General features: G+C 40.3%; 1 pseudogene; it reads left to right on the forward strand.

The window, feature by feature from the left end:
• Positions 1–8,025: 8,025 nt before the first annotated feature.
• LOC139046472 (olfactory receptor 2Z1-like) lies at positions 8,026–8,969 on the forward strand (annotated as a pseudogene).
• The last annotated feature ends 903 nt before the right edge of the window (positions 8,970–9,872 follow it).

Consider the following 9,872-nt stretch of genomic DNA (forward strand, 5'->3'; position numbering starts at 1 on the left):
ATTTTCAATTTTTTTGAGAAATCTCGAAACTGTCCTCTATTGCAACTGCCCCATTTTGCATTCCCACCAGTTCTGTGTGAGGGTTCCCTTTTCTCCACATCCTCTCCATCATTTGTTATTTTTTGTCTTGGTAATTATAGCCACTCTGTCAGGTGTAAGGTGATATTTTATTGTAGTTTTGCTTTACATTTCCCTAATAATCAGTGATGTTGAACATATTTTCATGTGCCTGTTGGTCATCTGTATGTCTTCTTTGGAAAAATATCTGTTCAGATCCTCTGCCCATTTTTTGATCAGGTTGTTTTGTTGTTGTTGTTGAGTTGTAGGAGTTCTTTATATATTTTGGAAATTAAAACCTTCTCAGATATATGAGAAATATATGATTTTTCTCCCTGTTAGTGAGCTGTCTTTTCACTTCGTTCCTGGCATCCTTTGCCTTGCAGAAGCTCTTTAGTCTGATGTAGTCCCATTTGTTCATTTTCTTTTGTTTGCCTTGCCTGAGTAGACATGGTATTCGAAAAGACGCTACTACGACTGATGTCAAAGACTGTACTGACTATATTTTCTTCTAGGAGTTTTATGGTTTCAGGTCTTACATTCAAGTCTTTAATCCATTTTGAATTAATTTTTGTGTATGGTATAAGGTAGTGGTCTACTTTCATTCTTTTGCATGTGGCAGTCCAGTTTTCCCAACACCATTTATTCAGGAGACTTTCCTTTCTCCATTGCATGTTCATGGCTCCCTTGTCGAAGATTAGCTGTTCATAGATGTGTTGTGTTACTTCTGGGCTTTCAGTTCTGTTCCGTTGATCTGTGTGTGCTTTTCTGCCAGTACCATGCTGTTTTGATTACATAGCTTTGCAGTATATTTTGAAGTGAGGAATTGTGATGACTCCAGCTTTGTTCTTTTTTCTCAGGATTGAGAAAATGTATCTTTTCTTGTTCCATACAAGTTTTAGGATTCCTTGTTCAATTTCCGTGAAGAATGTCATTGGGATTCTGATTTGGATTGCACTGACTGTAGATTGCTTTAGATAGTATGGACATTTTAACTATGTTTGTTCTTCCAACCGATGAGCATGGAATATCTTTCCATGTCTTTATGTCTTCCTCTATTTCTTTCAATAATGTCTTATAGTATTCAGTGTATAGATCTTTCACTTCCTTGGTTAAGTTTATTTCTAGATATTTTATTCTTTTTGTTGCAATTGTAAACAGGATTGTATTCTTGATTTCTTCTTCTGTTAGTTCCTGAATAGTGTATAGAAATGCAACTGATTTTTGTAAGTTGATTTTGTACCCTACAACTTTGCTGTAGTTGTTGATTATTTCTAATAGTTTTCTGGTGGATTCTTTAGGATTTTTCTATATAGAATCGTGTCATCAACAAACTGCAAGAGTCTCACTTCTTCTTTTCCAATTTGGATAACTTTTACATCTTTTTCTTGCCTAACTGCTCTGACCAAAATCTCCAGTACTATGCTGAATAAGAGTGGCAAGAGTGTGTACCTTTGTCTTGTTGCTGTTCTCAGAGGCATGGCTTTCAGTTTTTACCACTAAGTATGATATTGGCTGTGAGTTTCTCACATGTGGCCTTTATTATGTTGAGGTCCTTTCCTTCTATACCCATTTTATTGAGAGTTTTTTTTATCACAAATGGATTGTGTATCTTGTCAAATGCTTTCTCTGCATCTACTGAGATGATCATGTGATTTTAGGATGTTGACCAATCCCTGAATCAACACTTGATCATGGAGTATGATCTTTTTAATGTATTGCTGTATTCAGTTTGACAATATTTGGGGGCTTTTTGCATCTATGTTCATCATCAATATTGGCCTGTTGCCTTCCTTCTTTTCATTGTGTTTGCCAGGTTTTGGTATCACAGTAATGTTGGCCTCAGAGTGAGTTAGGTAGCATTCCATCTTCTCCAATTTTTTTTGGAATAGTTTTAGAAGTATAGGTATTAAATCTTCTTTGAATGTTTGGTAGGATTCTCCAAAGAAGTCATCGGGTCTTGGACTTTTGGTTTGGGGGAGGTTTTTTTGTTTTGTTTTGTTTTAAGAAGATTCGTCCTGAGCTAACATCCATGACCATCTTCCTCTACTTTATATGTGGGATGCCTCCCAAGCATGGCTTGACAAGCAGTGCACAGGTCCACACCCAGGATGTGAACCAGCGAACCCCAGGCCACAGAAGTGGAATGTGCAAACTTAACCCCTGCACCAACAACCCAGCCCCATGGGAGGTTTTCATTACTGTTTCAGTCTCTTTATTCATGATTAGTCTATTCTGATTTTCTATTTCTTCTTGATTCAGTTTTGGGAGTTTATATGAATCTAAGAATTTATCCATTTCTCTTAGGTTGTCCAACTTGTTGAAATATAGTGTTTCACAGTATTCTTTTGTAATCCTTTGTGTTTCTCTTGTATCCATTGTAATATCTCTGCTTTCATTTCTAATTTTATTTCTTTGAGTCTTCTATCTTTTTTTCTTAGGGAGTCTGGCTGAGGTTTCATTTATTTGTGCTCTAATTTTTATTATTTCCCTCCTTCTGCTGACTTTGAGCTTTGTTTGTTCTACTTTTTTGAGTTCTACTAGGTGTAGTTTAAAATTACTTATTTGAAACTTTTCTTGTTTGTTGAGGTTGGCCTGTGTTGCTATGAATTTCCCTCTTACTACCAGTTTTGGCACTTCTCATAAGAGTTGAGATGTTGTGTTTTCATTTTCATTTGTCTCCAGGCTTTTTTTGATTTCTCCTTTGATCTCCTCATTGATCCAATGGCTGTTCGGTACTATGTTGTTTAGCCTCCACATACTTGTGACTTTCTCAGATTTTTTTTTGTCGTTAATTTCTAGTTTCATAGCATTGTGGTCAGAAAAGATGCTTGATATGTATTCAATCTTCTTAAATTTATTGAGGCCTGCTTTGTTTCCCAACATATGATCTATGCGTAAGAATGTTCCACGCGCACTTGAGAAGAATTTGTATTCTGTTTTAGGGTGGAATGTTCTACATATATCTACTAAATCATTTAATTTAAATCCACTATATCCTTGTTGACTTTCTGTCTGGATGATCTATCCATTCACGTAAGTGGGGTGTTGAGGTGCTGTGACTATTATTACATTGCTATTAATTTCTCCCTTTAGGTAGGTTATTAATTGCTGTACATGCTTTGGTGCTCCAGAGTTATGTGGATATATATTCATAAGTTTTATGTACTTTTGGTGGAATGTCCCTTTTATTATTATATAATGCCCTCTTTGCTTCTGTCTTTTTTTTATCTTGAAGCCGGCTTTGTCTGATGTAAGTATGGCTACACCTGCTTTCTTTTGTTTGTCATTTGCTTGGAGCACCATCTTCCATCCCTTCACTCTGAGCCTCTGTTTGTCTTTAGAGCTGAGATGTGTTTCCTGGAGGCAGCATATTGTTGAGTCTTGTTGTTTAATCCATACAACCACTCTGTATCTTTTGATTGGAGAATTCAATCTATCTAAGTTTAGTGTGATTATTGACATATAAGTGCTTAATACTGCCATTATATCTCTTGTTTTCTGGTGGTTCTATATTTCCATTGTTTCTCTTGCCTTGTATTTCTGACTACCATTTCAGTTTGGTGGTTTTCTATGATTATTTTCTCAGTTTTCTCTTTATGAATTGTGGCTATGCTCTGATTTGTTGTTTAGCTGTTACTGTGAGGTTTGTATAAAAGATCTCATAGATGGGATAGTCCATTTTCTGATAACCTTTTCTCTCTATTAGCCTAAGCAGATGTCATCTCATTTCTCTTCCCTTTCAGAGTTTTGGCACAAATTATCATTTGTTGTGCTGTGAGTTTGTGACTAAATTGAAGTGTTTATAGTTATTTTTGATGCTTTCCTTCTCTTTATCTTTTATGTTATAATTTAGAGTTGTTTAACATGTTCTGGTAGAAAGCTGCAATTTTCTGATTTTGTCTGTCTGTTTATCTCCCTGCTCAAATTTTTGTAGATCTTTGGCTTTTGTTTCAGGTAGGAAGGCTTCCTTCATTATTTCTTGCAAAGGAAGATCTAGTGGCAATGAACTCCCTCAGCTTTTGTTTATCTGGGAAAGCTTTTGTTTCTCCATTGTATCTGAAGGATAGTTTGCTGGATAGAGTATTCTTGGCTGATAGTTTTTGTCCTTCAGTATTTTTAATTTATCATTCCATTCTCTCCTAGACTGAAAGTTTTCTGTCAAGAAATCTGCTGAAAGCCTGATAGTGATTCCTTTGTAGATTATTTTCTTCTGCCCTGCTGTCCTTAATATTTTTTCTTTCTCATTGACTTCTGCCAGTTTTAATAGGATATGCCTTGGAGAAGGCCTTTTTGCATTGATGTAATTAGGAGTTCTATTGGCTTCATGTATTTGTAAGTCCAGTTCCTTCCCCAGGTTTGGGAATTTCTTGGCTATTATTTCTTTGAACAATCTTTCTGCTCTCTTCTCCCTCTCTTCATCTTCTGCAATACCTATAATCCTTATGCTGCTTCTCCTAATTGAGTCAGATATTTCTCAAAGAACTCCTTCATGTTTTTGAAAATCTTGATTCTCACTCCTTCTCCACCTGAAGCATTTTTACATTTCTATGCTCTAAACCACTAGTTCTGTCCTCAATAAAATCAGCTCTATTTTTTTAAGGAGTCTAGATTATTTTTTATCTCTAATTTGATTCTTCCTATCCAGAATCTCTCTTTGGGTTTTTTTACTTCCAATCTCTTTGGTGAAGTATTTCTACTGCTCATTAATTTTATTCCTGAGTTCATTGAACTGTCTTTCTTATTTTTCTTATAACTCATTGAATTTCTTTATGAAACTATATGAAACTATTTTAAATTCTCTGTCATTTATATTGTATATTTCTGTGACTTCAGGATTGGTTTCTGGAGACTTGTAATTTTCCTTCTGCTCTGGATTGTTACAGTACTTTTTCACGTTTGATGAACCAATCCTTTCCTGGCACATTTGTGATAGTATCAGGTTGCAGATTCCAATTGCTACCACTGAGGGGAAGCAGGAGCTATGTTTTCTGATCCCACACCATCTGCTGAAAGTTGTGCAGGTACAGTTTGTGCTCCTGCAGGCCAGGATGTTGTTCACATGGGTGTACAGGTCTGCACTCACCTACTCTTGCAGTCGCAATGGGTCACATTCCCACTGGCAGGGCTGCAATGACACAGTGGCTGCTCCCCAAGGCCAGGATGATGTTCATGCATGTTCACAGGGCTGCCACCCCTTCTTCTTACAGTCATGCTGGGGCGCATGCCCACTGGCAGGTGGTACAGCACAGTGTACCCTCCTGTAGGTGAGGATAGTGTTCATGTGCAGTCTGGGCTGTCCCAACCTCCTGTTAGAGTAGCAACACCTGCTATGTGAGATCCTGAAACCTGGCTTGCTGCTGATATCCTGGGGATCCAGTCCATCCACCTTCAGAAGTATAACTGTGTAGGTCTCTCAGGCATCCTGTTGTGCTGTGTGGGTATCCCCGATCAGTCATTGAATGTTCATTTAGTTTAATTTAGAGGGGCAGAGACAAAGGGAACAGCTCACTCTGCCATGTTGCTGATGTCACTCCTCTGGAAGGGGTTTTAGAAGTCATCCAGTCTGTCTTTTTTAATGTTTACCCTTCCTCTACAATAGGACCACTAGTTGTGAACTTAAATCAAGAAATTACCATGTGGTTGTCATTGTGCTAAGCTCTTGAATTCATTATCTCATTTGATGCTCATAGCTACTCCTATGAAGAAGGTGTTATTTATCCCCATAGACAGATGAGAAACTGAGTCCCAGGAAGATTGAATAATGCACCTGAAGTCACAAAGTTAGGATGCAGCTGAGTTGGCATTCAAATCTTGCTCTAAGCCCAGAGTGTATTCTCTTAACTATATGCCAAACAATCCACACACACCATATTGCTTCTCCTTGAAATGACCTTTTTCTCTACCTGCCTAAAAAATGACCATAGCTGACTTTCAACACAGCACAAATGTCTCCTCTTCTGAAAATCATTTCCTACTGTCCTACCCCTACAGACAGACTTGGGCACTAGACCCCATTGGAACCCCAAGCTCAATACACATGTCTTTGTTGCATCCCTTTTCATGCTGTCGTAATGTGATTTGCTTATCTACTTGCACCACAACCAAACTCTAAGTTCTTTGAGGGCAGCACTAAGAGCTCTTTGTGTTTCCACCCCACACATCATTGAATGAATACAACAAACACTACCTCATGAAGCTCTCATTCCATTTGGGGTAGATTTCACTCTTAAAGAATTCCATGTCAGCCAGAACCATAATTGGCCTGTCTGACTCCTTCCCACAGGTCGAATGAGATAGTTACGGCTTCCCTCTCCTTCTTATAACGGTTTGATTCTGAGAGCAGCTCTCACCGGTGCAGAGAGGCCTCCCTCAACCACTTCATCCAAAGATGGTTTCTCTAGTGACTTCCTATAGGATCTCCCTGCTTATTTCTTTGTATTTATTTCTAGTAAAAACTATTTGTTTTACTTGTTTCCTTGTTTCTTATATCTCTCATGAGAGCAGTGACCTTGTCCATCTTTTCCACCACTGTGTCCCTTATGCCTCCTTCAGTGACTGGCACTTAAGAGGAACTTAATTTTCTTTGAATGAATGAATAAATGAATAGTTGTGGACAGGATAATGAAGGACCTTGATGTGATGGGAAATCTGGATAGGCAGTCATTTAAGAAAGCCTTCAATGTCAGCTTTAGTGTGACATTGAAATGGGCAATACAGAGAGAGAGAGATGGAGAGAAGGCAGCAGTCAGCAGTTAGGTAAGGGAAAAACCCTTGGCCAAGTTTCATGATTACAGGAAATCAAGTCAGAGAAGCTGAAAGACATGCAGGGTAAGTGTGATCAATGATTTGGGCATCAGAGGGTCTTGAGTAGACACCCGCTCAACACTGACCCTTCTTGGTCTCTAAGTAGCTCACTTCCTTTGCACATCCGATAAAGCAGACCTCTTCTGGATCTTTCCAAGGTAGAACCCTCCTGGTCTCAAAAGGCTGGCTCCTCTATAATTCTCTATACACTTCTTTGTGCTTCCCCACTGATGATGGTGACAGATGCCACTTTGGCCCAGAAGTTCTCAGTGTTTGAGGTGATGTGTGTGAATAGTATTCCAGGGCAATTTGAGTTTCCCTGGAGGTCACATTGAAGGTAGGAAGGTCAAGTATCAGTATTTTTGGTTAGGTGGGGGCAGTCCCTCCGATCCTTCAGACATCTTCCTTGTCCACTAATTGATACTGCAGATTTAATACTTAATACACATTAAGAAAAATATTATCCACTCCCACCCTATGAAATCAAGCCTCAGAAAGAGGTCTGATATTCTGAATAACTTGTCCCCCATGCCACACCCTTTTGTTTCCAACCTCATATGTCTCTTTATGGTATAGACACCTTGGGTCCACATCCTAAATGTCATCCCACCTCTGACTCTTACCAGTCATTAGCCCTTCCTTTCTCTCATTCCAGAATTTGGAAATGATAATTTCCTCATGGTTTGGGACTTAATTTTTGATCCAGCCTCATCATCCCCTATCATCTTTGGCAATTCTCCAACTTCATATTCTAGTCTCTTCAGAATCCCACTTCTGATTTCACCTCAAGGCCTCTAGTATGAGGTGTAGTCCAATATACCACTGGGGCTGACTTGCACTGTCTATCTTGGGGACAGGTGGTTTAACTGCAAGTGTTGGTGGATGGTGTTTGCCCGAAGGGTGAAAACATGACTTTTATTAATAAATGACAAATGCAGACATCAGTTTGCTGTTCCTCATCTCCCGACCAGAGCAGACATAATGAATCAATCATGGTACGTTTTCCCTACTGAACCTGAATGTGCTCAGCATGGTTCTCAAGAGACTCCAGGCAGCCATTATCAAACGACTGCAGTTCTCATTTGAGATGAACCTAACCCCCAGTGAGATTCCTTGCCAAATATCCAGTTCTTCTTGCAGATGAATGACCCTTCCTAGAGGATGAAGGAATCAAATCAGTCTGTGACCTCGACTTCACTCTCATGGGACTCTTCAACCACTCAGGACCACATCTGGTCCTATTCTCCCTTGTGGTCACCATATTCACCGTGGGCCTTCTGGGTAACGCCATCCTGCTCTTCCTGGTCTGCACAGACTCCAGGCTCCACACCCCCATGTACTTCCTGCTCAGCCAACTCTCCCTATTGGATGTTGGCTTTCCACTGGTCACCATCCCCAAGATGGCAGTCGACTTCCTGCAGGGAGAGAGTTCCATCTCCTTCAAAGGTTGTGGAGCTCAGATGTTCTTTCTGATGCTGATGGGTGTCTCTGAGGGTGTCGTGCTATCCCTCATGTCTTATGACCACTATTTTGCCGTGTGCCACCCCCTGCATTATCCCTTACTCATGAGACGTCAGGTCTGCCTGCTCATGATGGGCACCTCCTGGTTGTCAGGTGTGCTTGTGGCGTGCATCCAGACTTCCATCATCCTGCATTTCCCCTACTGTGCCTCACGCACTGTGGACCACTTCTTCTGTGAACTGCCTGCCCTGCTGAAGCTCTCTTGCGCTGACACCTCAGCTTATGAGTTGGCGCTGTCCATCTCTGGGGTGCTGATCTTGCTGCAGCCCCTGTCACTCATAGCCACCTCCTACAGCCAAGTGCTGGGGGCTATTCTGCGAATGCACTCAGCTGAGGCCCGACACAAGGCCTTCACCACCTGCTCCTCACACATCGCTGTGGTGGGGCTCTTTTATGGGGCAGCTCTGTTCATGTAGATGGTGCCAGGTACCTACCAGAGCCCACAGCAAGACAATGTGATCTCCCTCTTCTACAGTCTTGTCACTCCAACACTCAAGCCCCTCATCTATGGCCTAAGATATCGAGAAATTTGAATGGCTCTGGTCAAGGTCCCTGGCAGAACTGGCTTCAGATCAAAGAGATGACCTCAAGGGGGATGCTGGGTTGTCGCAGGGACCCTCTCTTACAGTAGAAACCTCTTTTATTCACAGTACAGGTGAAAGATGTACTATAACCAGCTCCCTTTCTCTTCCCAGGTTCACTTCTGATCTTGTGGATTTATAGAAAGCGAACATAATGACCCCAATCACTTAAACAAAGCGAGGGGTGTTTTTTAGTCTTAAACAGAAGGAATTTTTTACTAGAAGAAGGCCAACCCAAAAGCAGAGATGAACCCCAGCTTCTAGATATTTTGGCCACCTATTAGAGCCCTTCCTTACACTCCATTCTTATACATTTCATCACAGTGAGCGATGAGTCTGGGATGCAAACCTTGAAATAAAGCAAGAAAAAGGATCCAGAGGCTGTTACTCTGACAGTGATGCTCAGAGAGTCCCTGACCCTGATGGTTCTTAGCTGTGTCTTTGTTTGAGTCATAGTTTTAGATTTTACAGAAATGGAAGTCTGTCACTCAAGATGACCCTAACTGGTCAGTCCAAGTATGTGTTACTTTTGCTGCCTCAATTATTATAGAGCAGAGAGGTAAGATGTTGAAACCCACTCTTAACTGAACGTCAGGGCTGTCTAAGATTAGATACTGCCATTTTTAAACTTCTATAATCATCACCAAATGGCATAGGAGTTAAGATTACTCAATTAATGATTTCCAGGGAATGATGTATCCTAATTCTTTCTCTTTCAGAGATAGTTCTAATGTTTCTTTGGATTAAGAATTAGAGCCATTTCTATCCATATGAAGGTTGAGTTTACATGTCATCCTAAGCATTTTGAATGTCAAGTGCCAATCTTTGCGTGGGAGTATTGTGCGTGTTGAAGAAAGGGGTTGTTGAGTGGGGAGTTTTATTTTTTTATTATTTTATTGAGGTCAC

The sequence above is a fragment of the Equus asinus genome, chromosome 10 (assembly GCF_041296235.1).
Source record: "Equus asinus isolate D_3611 breed Donkey chromosome 10, EquAss-T2T_v2, whole genome shotgun sequence".
In the NCBI taxonomy this organism is placed as follows: Eukaryota; Metazoa; Chordata; class Mammalia; order Perissodactyla; family Equidae; genus Equus; species Equus asinus.